Source organism: Phocoena phocoena, chromosome 15, assembly GCF_963924675.1.
Source record: "Phocoena phocoena chromosome 15, mPhoPho1.1, whole genome shotgun sequence".
Classification (NCBI taxonomy): Eukaryota; Metazoa; Chordata; class Mammalia; order Artiodactyla; family Phocoenidae; genus Phocoena; species Phocoena phocoena.
The window spans coordinates 12,343,789-12,358,024 of record NC_089233.1 but is presented as its reverse complement, the minus strand read 5'-3'; the positions used below and the strand labels follow the sequence as shown (position 1 = coordinate 12,358,024).

At 39.3% G+C, this 14,236-nt stretch overlaps 1 protein-coding gene across 2 annotated transcripts in view; it reads right to left on the bottom strand.

The window, feature by feature from the left end:
• AUTS2 (activator of transcription and developmental regulator AUTS2) overlaps window positions 1-14,236 on the bottom strand; it is a 1,117,528-nt gene that overhangs the window by 608,477 nt on the left and 494,815 nt on the right. The gene's annotated exons all lie outside the window — the stretch shown is intronic.

The following is a 14,236-nucleotide window of genomic DNA, read 5'->3' as shown; positions in this document are numbered from 1 at the left end:
ACACCACATTGCCTGTATACGCGGCCCCTTGTCATCTGCTACTGATACAAACACCGTGTTGCTTAATTTTCCCCTTTACATCTCTCAGCAACTCAGAGATGCTAACGTGCTATTTACTGAATTCCAAGATTCTGCGGTGGATGTAATTGCCAATTTATTTGACAGGCAGCTGGGTAATGAATTAATGATGGCATTTCGCCCTGCACTGAGACTAAACAGACACGCATCAGCCTCCCTCCCTGACTTGCTGACATTCAATGCCCTGGTCTCAAGCTACTCAGTTTTGTGGCCGCAAAGGGGCAGGCAAGAGGAAAAAGCCCAGACTGACTTGAAAATAAAAAGCCCAGTGGGTTTGGATGACTTTTCCAGTGTGTGACCTACTTGCCAGTTTATCCCCTCAAGGCACCAGTTAGTACACACAGAGTTCTTTTCAAAAATGAGACATTTTGTAAACATAATTAGTAGACTAAAATGCAAAGAATGTGTGGGTAAAGGGAAGTAGTGAAAAGCAACATTTTTCTAAAGGTTTTAGTAACAAAAATTATCAATTTAGGGTTCCACAGTTCTCACACACAGGGAATTAAAGAACAGTGATGCTGAAAGGTACATGCGGTATCACTTCTTAGGGGAAAGAGACCACCCAAAAAGAACTTGGTTTGTGCTTTATACTTGTCTGTTTTTGTATGTTTGTTTATTTTTTCCTAAAACCTCTCATTACAAATTCTTTAATTTTTAGTGTCCTCTTTATGAACAAGAGAGGCCCCAAATAAGTTTGAAACAAAAAGAACACGAGCACTGAGGCAGCCCTCAGGTCTCAGCTAAGCATCCTTGCACCAGCAAGGTCTCTCCCTGCCTAGCTTCGGTCGGCTGTTACACCTTCCATGGAGGGACCGGACTTCCATGGTGATGCAATAGTTACTTAGGTAACCTCTAACTGTTCCACCGAAATGTCCTGTCCCTACTCTGCAAACCACAGGTAGCAGAGACCATCTGCTTGACTCATCATGGCTTCCCCAGAGCTTAGCTCAATGCCTTGCACACAGGATGCAGTTAATAAGTATTTGTTGAATTAATGTATAAATAAATGAATGAATGAATGGATTGTATGGGAGTGGGGCTCAGGTGAATTTAATACCTCCAAAAATACGGTAGATGTGATTCTTAATTTTACACTGGCTTTGAGAAGGAAATAAGAGTGCTGTAAGTACAAACAGCATCCGCATCAAACAAGGACAGTAAGCTCCTAAATGCAGCTCCCAAAGCAAAACTTTCTTCCCCTCAGTGCTCCAGACAGGCTCAGGGGAATAAAGAACGCTGATGTGTGATCCTGTACACTGGACTTGATTTTCAAAAATCCTGTTTCATTCTTGATCCCGTAAACAGTATGTAGGGATATGCACAGTAGTCATGGAGACAGCTTCTCAGCAGTGATTAGCCACGTGACAGCATCACCTGTTTTCGGCACCTACACCCCTCCGTGGAACAGAGGAAGGCAAAAGCCAAGTTAGATCTCCACTAGCCTGGAGTCATGCCCCAGGGAGGTAAATTCACTTTAGGGTGAATTTCTCAGAGGGAGAGCATGGGATTTGTTAATTTTGGTATTTTTCCCCCTTTCTGCAAATGCATTTTATCCAAGGAGCAGAAGGGCCTCTTCAAATCCACCTCCCCACCCCCACATACGTATCATCTTATCGTATACCAAAGAAAACGACATCCTTCTGGTCTCCGGAAGCTCTGTTCTGCTCATTTTGCATATATATTGTGCATTACTCAGGGAGCTGGGTGGAGAGGACGGCTTTGTTGTGCATATTTGTTCTGGCTATTGTTTATGCAGGTCTGACTGAATGAGGGAACAGTGGGTATCATTTCAATTTCTGATGTCAACATCAAATTACTTATTTAATTTCATGCCTGGCGAAGCATTGTATAGCTACACGCAGAATCATTTCACTTCATTTGTTATGCTGTGTTTTCGTGGCGATTGGCTTGCCTTCCAACTGACAGCTTTAATTACGACATGAATTTGATTGCACTGCCGAGGAATTAACATAATGCAACAAAGCATTTAAGCACCCTGCCTTATAACACCCCCCCACACACACACATGCACGAACACAGACACACACATGAAGGAACACAGACACTAGATCCTCGTGTACATTAAAGGTCTGCTGGAGTTTCAGCATTTGCTAGAAAGCATAAAGAACCTTAGAGTCAAAGGCTACCCACATTTGCCAACCCACTGGACTCACCTTTTTTTTTTTTAAATAGAAAAAGATTTGTGGCATTAAGTTACAATTTCTGGACCTGGCAGAAAACTTCGTGGAAAAACCCTTCTAATCTACTTTGCCAAATGTCCACGGCATTGACATTTCCTTCCCTCTAACTCTCTTCCCCATCACATTTTTCTTGGCCAGTTGCCAACTCCCTTTAATCATCACTGGAGAATTTGAACAGAAATATGTCTGAAATAAAGAGATTTCTCCTTGTCCAGTTCTATAAGCCCAAGAATCTGCTATGGCCCTGTATTTAGTGGGACGCTATTCCTGGTCACCAGCAGGACCTCCACCCTCATACACAAAGGTATAACAGAAGTTCTGAGACCAGCAACAGGCAGGAGTCAGGGTTTCACTGATAGCTCAGGACACATATCACATCCCTGAGGCCTTGCTATCCAAAAGGCCCAGAAGAGCCTAGGTCATATATACCTAATCTAAGTCTGTATCTAAATATAGCTGGCAATATTTGATAGCTTTAACGTTTTTCCGAGTCACAAAATCCATGAACACCTTAAACCACGGGCAACAACAGATTATGCTACAAGAATTAAATATTTTAAAACAGCTTTTTTATTGTTAGAAATGTATTATGTTAGCTATTTGCTTACAGATGTGCATCTAGGGATTGTTACTGTTTTCTCACATTACAGAAGAAGAGACAGACACCAAGAGGTAAAGGCTTAGGAAAGCAGACAGGTGGTGATGCCCTGACCACTGAACCATTTCATGGAATCAAGCTGATTTTAACTTTCTGTGTTTCCCCAATTTATAATGAGAGGAAGGGTCTTCCATTTTTCTTGCTTGGAGAGAGAAGGCATACTCTGTCCAAACTATATAGCAAAAGTGGCCATAGAATCTAAAAAAGGCTATGAGTCAAAATGAGGGTTGAAAAACTAAAAGGAGAGTTTTAAAAAAATGCAATAAATAAAAGCATCCTTGGATTCAAAAGCATTTGAAATAATACCATATGCCCACATGTTTAGGCAACTATGTCTGCTGAATAATGAAAAAGGCTTCATTCTTATTTCTTCAAGTGGTAGAGTTGCCAATTCATTCATATTTTCAGTGCATTAGGTAGAAATGAGAGGTATAGAGAGACTGAGAAAATAGAGTATGAGAATGTATTTAGCAGTTTGCATGAGAAGACAAGAACATGAAGAAATTCCAGCTAGCTGGCTATGTGATATGTGATTTCCGGGCTCATTATAAGCTAGCTCCTGTTTAACATGGTCTTTTCTTTCTGGGTTTGTTTTGTTTTGGTTTTTTTCAGATTTGACCACTGCTCCAGCAATCTCTGCAAATTACCCACCTCAGTCTATTACATGGCAAAGGAGAGCTTTCTTACAAACACACTGCCTCAACCTCCAAGCTACACGGGCTGCAGGAATAGTAATGGGATGCACAGTTGAAAGACATTTTCCAGGAAGGAGAATGTTGCTGCTATCATTCAAGTCTGCAAGTGGATATTCATTAAATGCTCATTCTACTCTTCTCACTGCCCCCCACCTGACTCTCTATCCATCTCTGTCATTAAGTCATCATTGAAGCTACTCATTAAACTCATGAAGTTAACATTTCTGTTTTAACAGCTTACCTACAACAAGGGATTTCACAAATCGATTATCCATCCAAAACAGATGTACTCCATTCATCAGAGATCTACACAAAGAGGCCATGGCTACTATTAAGGCTCCCTAAGTATGGGATAGATGTGCATTCCACCCCAAGAGGAAAATGCATGCTCTGACCCCAGGGCTAATTTAAATAGAATAATTTAAAATTCTTCCAAATCATCGTTTGTGTCTGACATCCCTGCCTACCCACTTCTATGTTATGCTTTTCTCTCTTGGGAGTAAAAAGCAGAAGGATCATGCTAAGAATCACTTGGCCAACTATGTTTCTTACAAGGTCACAAGACGAGCTCAATTACTTTCTGTAGTGGTTTAGAAAGCAATGACAATTTAAAGAACCGAAAATCTTAATCCTAAGAAATGTGCCTTGGAGGTAAGATTACTAATAACTTACAAAGATGCAAACTATATTTAAATGGAGAAATGAACTACTAGTGGAAGTAAAAATGGGGGCACAACTTGAAAAAAGCATCAGGTATGGAAATGGTCACTTCCAAATTCAATTTTCAACCCTCTGTTATAGCCCATCTCCAACTGTTACCAGCTCTCATCCATATTCAACAGCCTTCCAACTCCTTTCCCTAATTTCACCCCTGTGTTCATGTTTACCTGCATTTCTTCATAGAAAAGGAAAAGTAAACATTGTAAAGGAAAAATTGTTAACAACAATTCCTTCTAACATCTTTGAGAGGCTTTTTAAATACTAACCTATATATATAGTGGGTTAAATAGTGTTCCCCTAAAATTATAGGGCCTGCTTGGAACCTCAAAATGTGATTGTGAGGGTTAATTTTATGCGTCAGCTTGACTAGGCCACTGGGTACCCAGATAGTTGCTCAAACATTATTCTGGGTGTTACCATGAGGGTGTTTTTGGATGAGTTTAACATTTAAATCAACAGGCTGAGTAAAGCCCTCCCTAGGGTGGGCCTCATCCAGTCAGTTTAATAGGACAAAAGGGATGACCATACTCAGAATAAGAGGGAATTCCTCTGTCTGTCTCAGCCTTCAACCTGGGACAACAGTTTTTTCCTGCTTTTAGACTCAAACTGAAACACAGACTTTTCCTGGGTGTCAATCCTTCCCGTCTTTAGGGTTTGTTCAGACTTTTGGACTCAGACTGGATCTAACCATCAGCTCTCCTAGGAGTCCAGCTTGCTGACTACACATTTTGAGACTTGTCAGTCTCCATAACTGTATATGTCTATACATCCTTTTGGCTCTGTTTCTCTTGAGAACCCTGACTGATATAATGACCTTGTTTGGAAATAGGGACTTTGCAGATGTAATTAAGTTGAGGTCATACTGGATTAAGGTGGGCCCTAAATCCAATGACTGCTCTCCTTATAAGAAGAGGAGAAGACATAAAGAGCTACAAATAGAGTTGATGCCCACATGAAGAGAAGCACACATCGAAGTGATGTCATTATAAGCCAAGAACACCAATGATTGTGAGAAGCCATCAGAAGCTGGGAGAAGATAGGAAAGACTCCTCTCTGGAGACTTCAGAGAAATGATGGCCCTGCTGACACCTTAATGTTGGACTTCTAGCCTTACGAGCTACGAGATAACAGATTTCTGTTGTTTTAAGCTCCCCGGCTTGTGGTCATGCATTACAGCCACCCAGGAAACTAATACAGTACTTAGCCTCCTTACCATGAGCTAGAAGATATTATGTGACCAGCCCCTGTGTTCATTCACTCTGCTCTAGCCACACTGGCCTTTTTTCTTCCCCTTAAATATGTCCTGACTCAGGGCCATGACCTTGTCACTCCTGTTGCCTAGATGTTCTTCCTTTCGTCATTCAGACTTCAGTTCAAAAATCACCAAAACAGAAAGGACTAATCCAGGGACTTCCCTGGTGACACAGTGGATAAGAGTCTGCGTTCCCAATGCAGAGGGCCCAGATTCAATCCCCGGTCAGGGAACTAGATCCCACACGCCTGCCGCAACTAAGAGTTCACGTGCCGCAACTAAAGAGCCTGTGAGCCACAACTAAGACTCGGTGCAACTATATAAATAAATATTTAAAAAAAAAAAAAAGAATGAAAGGACTAATCCAATCACTCCAGTTAAAGTGGCAGCACACACCCTGCCACCCCCCACTACTGTTTAGTTTACTTCACAAAATGTATTACACATCAAAAACAATGTTATCATTTGCTCACAGGTTTTCTATTTGCCTGCCTCAATAGAGTAGAAGCTTCACGAGGGCAGAGGCTTCATCTTGTTCACCATTCAATCTCAAGTGCCCAGAGCTATACCTGACACTTAAAAGGTATTTGATAAATATTTCTGGACAATCAAAACACTGACTGTCCAAGAAAACACATAAAAACATGATACAGGAAAGGCAAAAGGCATAAACAGACTGGTAGGGAAAATGAAAATATGGCAAAAACAGAAAAAGAAAAGAAAGGAGAAACAGAATATCAAGAGTCTGTCACAGGTCTGGATTAGATCTTCTTCTTAAATAAAGGGAAGTTCATTGATGGTGTGTCCTTTGTCTACTTCTTCCTTAACAGTAACTAGTAAACCTAACAATAAATGTTTGGGTGTTAGGTGGGAAAAAGGAGGCTAGGAAAGATGCCTGCATAGATGGATGGATAATGGCACAGTGGCATAGATAAATCAATAAAACCCCCCAAACGTGGGAGATTCGAGGTAGAAGGGGTGTCTCAAGAAGCAGCAGAAGAAACGCCTCAACTGTGATATTAAATGGACTAAAGAGCTACAGAACAATAATATTAGAGAACTGTGTAGCACAATACTTACTAGAATTCAATCCCTTTTCACCTAATTTCTGAAATGCTTCAATTCCTTCAACATCTTGAAAGTTTTAAAAGTATGAAATATGTGTCTGCCTTTTCATAATTAAAATCCTGGCCCAAAATTCTTTCAGACAGACACTAGAGTCATATCCAGGTAGTTATCTGAATAAAGTATTAAAAAGGTTTACTTCCACAGGGTGGTAGCAAGAGTTTGCTAGAGGAAGTGACATAGGAACTGCAGAAGGAAAAGAGAAAAAAAAAAAAAAAAAGGAGACAAAAGAAACAAAAATAGGAAAATTTGAAAGTTCATATTATTTAAGAAAAAAAAAAAAAAGAGCAGTCCAGAAGGAACAAGTATAAGGTAGAAACCATTGGGAAGTAGAGGCAGAGAGGGAGGATGAAGAGGTAGCTTCATATGTCCTAGTGGAGGGCTCTGCTTATAACCTCAGGAGTGTGCCTGCAAAGGATCTTAAAGAAGAAAGTTTAATAGTGAGCTCTGCCTCTTAGAAAAACAACTGTGGAAGCTTTGTCGAGTACAGGGCAAAGGAAACAGAGATGCGTCAGATTACATCACTGAGAGGCCACGGGAATCATCTGTGTAAGAAATGATGAGGGCATCTGAAGCATCAGTCACGTCAAGGAGAGGATAATCATAGCCAAATGCCTCTTCAGAAATAAAGTCAGTAAATAAAGCAGAGTGACGAAGTAAACAGGGTAAGTAAGACAGAGGAAGGAAAAGGGCTCGATTTTGAAGACACTAGCTCTGGGATCCAATACGGAGACAAGGAAATAAGAGAGGGAGTTCAAGTTTGAGAAAAATAGGTAAGAAGACATAGAATAATGAGGATTTTATTTGGGAGGGAGAATGGTGTTTGTCATGATTGAGATAAGCAGGTCTTGTCGAATTGACCACTGCAAGGGAATTCAAATCAGAAAGGGTAGAGAAGGCTCCTAAGGTAGGTGTAAATCTGATGCAGAAAGAAAAGGAATAAATACTTATGAGCACACTGGGTATGCCAAGAACTGTTACGTGATTCAAACACACACAGTACCAGGTAATCTTTTAAAAGAAATCTAACAAGGTAGATGAAACGACCCCCATTTCACAGGTAAAGAAACCAAGGCTTGGAAAGATCAAGTTTTTTGCTCAAGGTCACATGGATAATAAATAGCAAAATAGCTGTTAAAACTTGGTGTGTTTGTAATGAATGCCTATGATCACTTCAAAATTTGAGGCTTTTATTTACTAAGTTTAGGCCTTGAGTTTTGAAAACTTCCTCACTTACAAAATTCTGTATAAGTCAGAAGCAATATTTTCCCCCTTGAATAACTCACTATGAATATTTATATATTCAATTATTTCCCTTAACTTTTTCCTTAGTGACTAATCTAAACAAGTTACTATGTCTCCTTGATCAATGTGAGAGTCCTCGTAAACTATTATTCCCTCCTGGCAATGTAGTTTGGGGATATGTAATTTAGAAAAACCAAGCACATTTGGTTTTAAGCTTCACCCATGAGTCAAATTCTCCAGCCACACTGGAATTCTTCATTCTTACTCTTTTTGTCTGTTCAGTTTAAAAAAAAAAAAAAAAAAGCTGGAATAATACAGTAATCTTGATTAGCTGCACTTGAGAGTAAGTCTTAACTGCCACAGCTCCTAAAAATATCACTAAAGTGAGTGGAAGACTTAAAGGGAGTTTTATCTCCGCTGAAAATCCAGAGTGGGCAACCTGGACTAACAGAGATCAAATTCAGTCTAACACCTTAAGCAACTAAAAAACTAGACAAAATGTGTGGGAAAAAAAGGTTTTTTAGAAGTTGGGCAATAGGCAGTGCTGTGATCTTAGAGAGACAGAAAGCAAATGAAATAAATTTTACAGTTGCCCCAGCTTGCTGTCTGAAGAGAGTTTTCATGCCATAGTCGGGTGGTTGGGGGTAACCCAGGTGGATCCCAGAAGCATCCCTAAGTTGAGAAGACAGAGTTGATAGTAAGAGGAAGCCAAGTCAGATGTAATTTGCAAAGCAGAGGATGGGAGAAAAGAGAGGCTCACAGTGAGAGAATCAGGAAACCTGCAGAAGGCTTCCCCCTCATCTTCACCTGAGTCCATATCAGCACATCTGTGGGTGAAAAGTACCCAAGGCAAGGGAAATGACCACTGAAAAGGAGCAGGTAGAACGAATGCCAGAGTCACAGAGGGCAGGGAACAACTGGTATTCCCACCAGCCAGAGTGGAGAAATCTTGTAACACATCAGGAATTAGGCAGAGTATTCAGTACTGGGGAAAAATGAGCTTTAGGCTAAAGGCTGTTCTGAATGTTCCACCCAGAAAAGCATAAATATAAACCTCAGAAAAAACATCAAAATATTATTTCCAAGTGGCATAATAGTAGCCCAGAATAAAGCTTAAGAATATTTATGGAAACCCAAAATACCCACCACTCAACAAAAAAAACTTCACAATATTTGGCATCCCCCCAAAAAAAGTGTCAGGCATGCAAAAAAGCCAGAAAAATACAATCCATAAGGCGGAGAAAAACCAATCAACAGAAACAGACTCACAAATGACACAGACGACACAATTAGTAGATTAAGGGCATTAAAATGGTTAATAATAACTATTTTCCGTATGTTCAAGAAAGTAATGAAAGCACAAGCATGGTGATAAGAGACATGGAGATATTTTAACAAACTCCACCTCCTCATTTTCTGATAGTCATTAAAGTAATTAATTACTAATTCTCTTTTAAGAAAAAATGGAAGCATCTTTATTCTTTAAAATATTGTGTGGGTAGATGTTGCCCTGATATCCAAAAGAGTCGTTTTGTGGCTTGACTTGTCAAAGGCCTTCATCTTAGAAGATTTTAGATTGCACTGGCCCCGAGGTAAGACTCTGTAACCTCACAACTGCTCACGTGCAGGAAATAGTGACTGGAGGTTTTGAAACAACTCACTAAAAGCCAACTACTTCTTTTTCTTCTTTCCTTTTCTTTATGTGTGTCATTTCTCCTTCTTTCATCTTCTAATAGTGTTGCAAGAAATATGAATTTTAATGATAAGCAAAATAAACTCAAAGTAGATCACAGATTGGCTTGACACGAGATTGGCAAGATTGTTACAGCCCTAATATTTTTCAAATTTTTTATTATGGTAAAATAAACATATATACACAATAAAGTTAACATTTTAACCATTTTTAAGTATACAATTCAGTGGCATTAATTACATTCACAATGCTATGCAATCATCAAAACTATTTCCAAGACTATTTCATCATCACAAACAAAAATTCTGTTACGATTAAACAATAACTCCCATCTCTCACAGTCCCCCACCCCTACCACTAGTCCTTGGTAACTCCCTTTCTACTTTCTGTCTCTAGGAATTTGCATATTCTTGATATATTCTCGATACCTCATGTAAGTGGAATCAGACAATATTTATCCTTTAATGTCTAGATTATTTCACTTAGCATAATGTTTTCAAGGTTTGAACTTAATTCCTTTTTATGGCTAATATTCTAGTGTCCATATGTCACTTTTTGTTGATCCATTCACCTGCTGATGGACACTTGGGATGTTTCTATTTTTTGGTTATTATAAATGATGCTACAATGAAAACTGGCATATAAGTATCTCTTTAAGTACCTGGTGTTTGGGTATACACCTAAAATTGGAATTGGTGAGGTGTATGGTAATTCTCTGTTTAGCTTTCTGAGGAGCTGTCAAGCTGTCTTCCACAGTGGCTGCAACATTTTACATTCCCACCAGCATGTACAAGGGTTTCAATTTCTCTATATTCATGCCAACTTGTTATTTTCCATTCTTTAAAATTATAACTATCCTAGTAGCTGTGAAGTGATATCTCATTATGGTTTTGGTTTGCATTTCCCTAAGGACTATAATGATGAACATGTTTCATGTGCTTATTGGTCATTTGTATATCTTCTTTGCATAAATGTCAATTCAATCCCTTTGTCCATTTTTGAATTCTGTTGTTTATCTTTTTGTTCTTGAGTTTAGGAGCTTTTTACATATTCTGTATATTAAACACTTATCAGTTATATGATTTTCAAATATTTTTCTCCCATTCTGTAGCTTTTCTTTTCACTTTCTTGATAATGCCCATTGATGCACAAAAGTATTTAATTTTGATGAAGTCCAACGTATGTATTTTCTCTTTTGTTGCTTGTGCTTTTGATGTCACATCTAAAAATCCACTGCCAAATTCAAGGTCATGAAGATTTGCCCACATGTTTTCTTCTAAGAATTCTATGGCTTTAGCTCTTATACTTAGGTCATTTATTCATTTTGAGTTAATTTTTGTACATGGTGTGATGTAGGGGCCCAACTTCATTCTTTTGCATGGGAAAAACCAGTTGTCCAAGCACCACCTGTTGAAGAGAAAATTCTTTCCCAAATGAATGGATGTAAAACTTGTGTCAAAAATTACTTGGCCAGGGCTTCCCTGGTGGCGCAGTGGTTGAGAGTCCGCTTGCCGATTCAGGGGACATGGGTTCGTGCCCCAGTCTGGGAGGATCCCACATGCCGCGGAGCGGCTGGGCCCGTGAGCCATGGCCGCTGAGTCTACACGTCCGGAGCCTGTGCTCCGCAGCAGAAGAGGCCACAACGGTGAGAGGCCCACATACCACAAAAAACAACAACAACAACAACAACAAAAATTACTTGGCCATAGATATATGGGTTTATTTATGAACTCTCAATTCTATTCTATTGGTCTATATGCCTATACTGAGAAAGAAGAACAAAGCTGAAGGTATCATGCCCCCAGACTTGAAAGTATACTACAAAGGTACAGTAATCAACACAGTATGGTACTAGCACAAAAACAGACACATGGGTCAATGGAACAGAGATTCCAGAAATAAACCCACACTCATATGGTCAATTAATCTATGACAAAGGAGGCAGGAATATATGGTAGGGAAAAGACAGTTTCCTTAATAAATAGTGTTAGGAAAACGGAACAGCAACGTGCAAAAGAATGAAACTGCACCACTTTCTCACACTGTATAGAAAAATAAACTCAGAATGGATTAAAAATTTAAATATAACACCTGAAACCATAACATTCCTAGAAGAAAACACAGGTGGTAATCTCTTTGACAGTAGTCTTAGCATTTTTTGTTTTTGGACATACCTCCTCAGGCAAGGGCAACAAAAAAAGCAAAAATAAACAAATGGGACTACATCAAACTAAAAAGCTTTTTGCACAGTGAAGGAAACTATCAACAAAACGAAAAGGTAACCTACTGAATGGGAGAAGATATTTGCAAATGATGTATCTGATGAGGGATTGGTATCCAAAATGTATAAAGAACTCATATAACTCAATATCAAAACAATTACCAACCTGATTAAAAAATAGGCAGAGGACCTAAATAGCCATTTTCCAAAGAAGACATACAGATGGCCAACAGGCACATGAAAGATGCTTAACATCACTAATCATCAGGGACATGCAAATCAAAACCAGAACGAGATACCACCTCATACTTGTCAGAATGGCTATTCTCAAAAAGACAAGAAACAAGTGTTGGTGAGAATGTGGAGAAAAGGGAAGCACTGTGAACTACTGGTGGGAATGTAAATTTGTGCAGCTGCTATGGAAAGCAGTATGGAGATCCCTCAGAAAACTAAAAATAGAACTACCATATGATCCAGCAACTCTACTTCTGGGTATTTATCCAAAGAAGACAAAAACACTAATTCAAAAACATCTATGTACCCCTAACATTCATTGTAGCACTATATACAACAGCTAAGATATGGAAGCAACCTAAATGTTCATCAACAGATAAATGAATAAAGAAGATGTGATACACAGACACACACAGACAATGGAACATTACTCAGCTATAAAAAAAAATGAATTCTAGACACTGGCAGCAACATGAATGGACGGGAGGGTGTCATGCTAAATGAAGTAAGTCAGACAGAGAAAAATGAGTACCATATGATTTCACTTATATGTGAAATCTACAAAATAAAACAAATGAACAAACAAAACAGAACAGAAACAGACTCATAGATATGGAGAACAAACCAGCGGTTGCCAAAGAGGAGGGAGGTGGCTGTGGGGGGGTGCTGGGCAGACAAGATCAGTGAAGGGAATTAAGAGGAACAGACTTCCAGTTATAAGACAAATACATCACGGGGATGTAATGTGCAGATAGGGAATATAGTCAATGACACCGTAACAAATTCGTATGGTGATGGATGAAAACTAGATTATTGTGGTCATCATTTCATAATGTATAAAAATACTGAACCACTATGTTGTACACCTGAAAGTAATGTGATACTGTGTATTAATTATAACTCAACTTAAAAAGAAAAAAGAAAGATGCTTAGAATCCTGAAGTCACCACCTGTGGTGACTGAAGGGTAATCTATAGCTGGGAGGAAGGAAGGGAGGGAGGGAGGAAGGATGGCAGGGAGGAGAGAGGGAGAGGGGAAAAGAAGAGAAGAAGAGAATGGAAGGGAAGAGAAAAACAAAATTTCCCAAATTGAGTATGCTAACCACAAAAGGGAAAATAGTGTTATTTCTGAGAATGTTCTTCAATGGCTATCCAAATTATTTTGGAATTATTTTCTTCAGCTAATAATAAATACCTTTGCAAATAAACCAAAAAAATTGTGGAAAAAAAGAGTACTGTCTCAATATGTTAATGTTCCTTTCTCAGTTATCACTAATAATAATTGCTCCCTACTTGTTCTATTTTAAAAGAAAGTTTTAAAATGTTGCCCTCAGGTGCAAAGATGGGTCAAGAATCCTGTTATATAACACACTAGGGAAGAATGCAAGAGGCCCAAAGAGGGCCAGATGGTTCTCAGCCTGGTGCACAGGAGGCTGGAGAGTGGTTAGAGCCAGGTCTAGAAGGCTGACAGACCTCCTTAAGAGGTATGATGTGTGCTCATGAGGGTTTTTCCTCCAGACATCAGTCAGGAAATTTAATTCCTTCTCTTTAAGTGGCTGGTTAGTCATCCCTTCCAGCAGGAATAAAATAAAATAATAATAATAAAAAAAAAGGTTGTTAACCAAGCTCATGCATGAAGAAATGACAAAAAGCCCATAGTTAAATATGTTATCTCCCAGTTGTAGCGCTGCCAGACTACTTCTTTCATTTGTAACACTGATATCAAAAGTATTATCACTTCCTTTTGTAATCCATTGTTTCTAAGCTGACAAATACTCCCACCAACCTTATAATTTGTCAAAACACATATTAGGTCAAACCAGAAAACAGAATGACACTACAAAGCAATGCTCAAATGTTTATATGTCAAGAAAGGATGAAGTGGGGCTTCCCTGGTGGTACAGTGGTTGAGAGTCTGCCTGCTGATGCAGGGGACACGGGTTCGTGCCCTGGTCCGGGTAGATCCCACATGCCGCGGAGCGGCTGGGCCCGTGAGCCATGGCCGCTGAGCCTGTGCTCCGCAACGGGAGAGGCCACAACAGTGAGAGGCCTGCGTACCGCAAAAAAAGAAAGGATGAAGTGTAATAATGCTTGGATATTTACAAAGTGATGTGA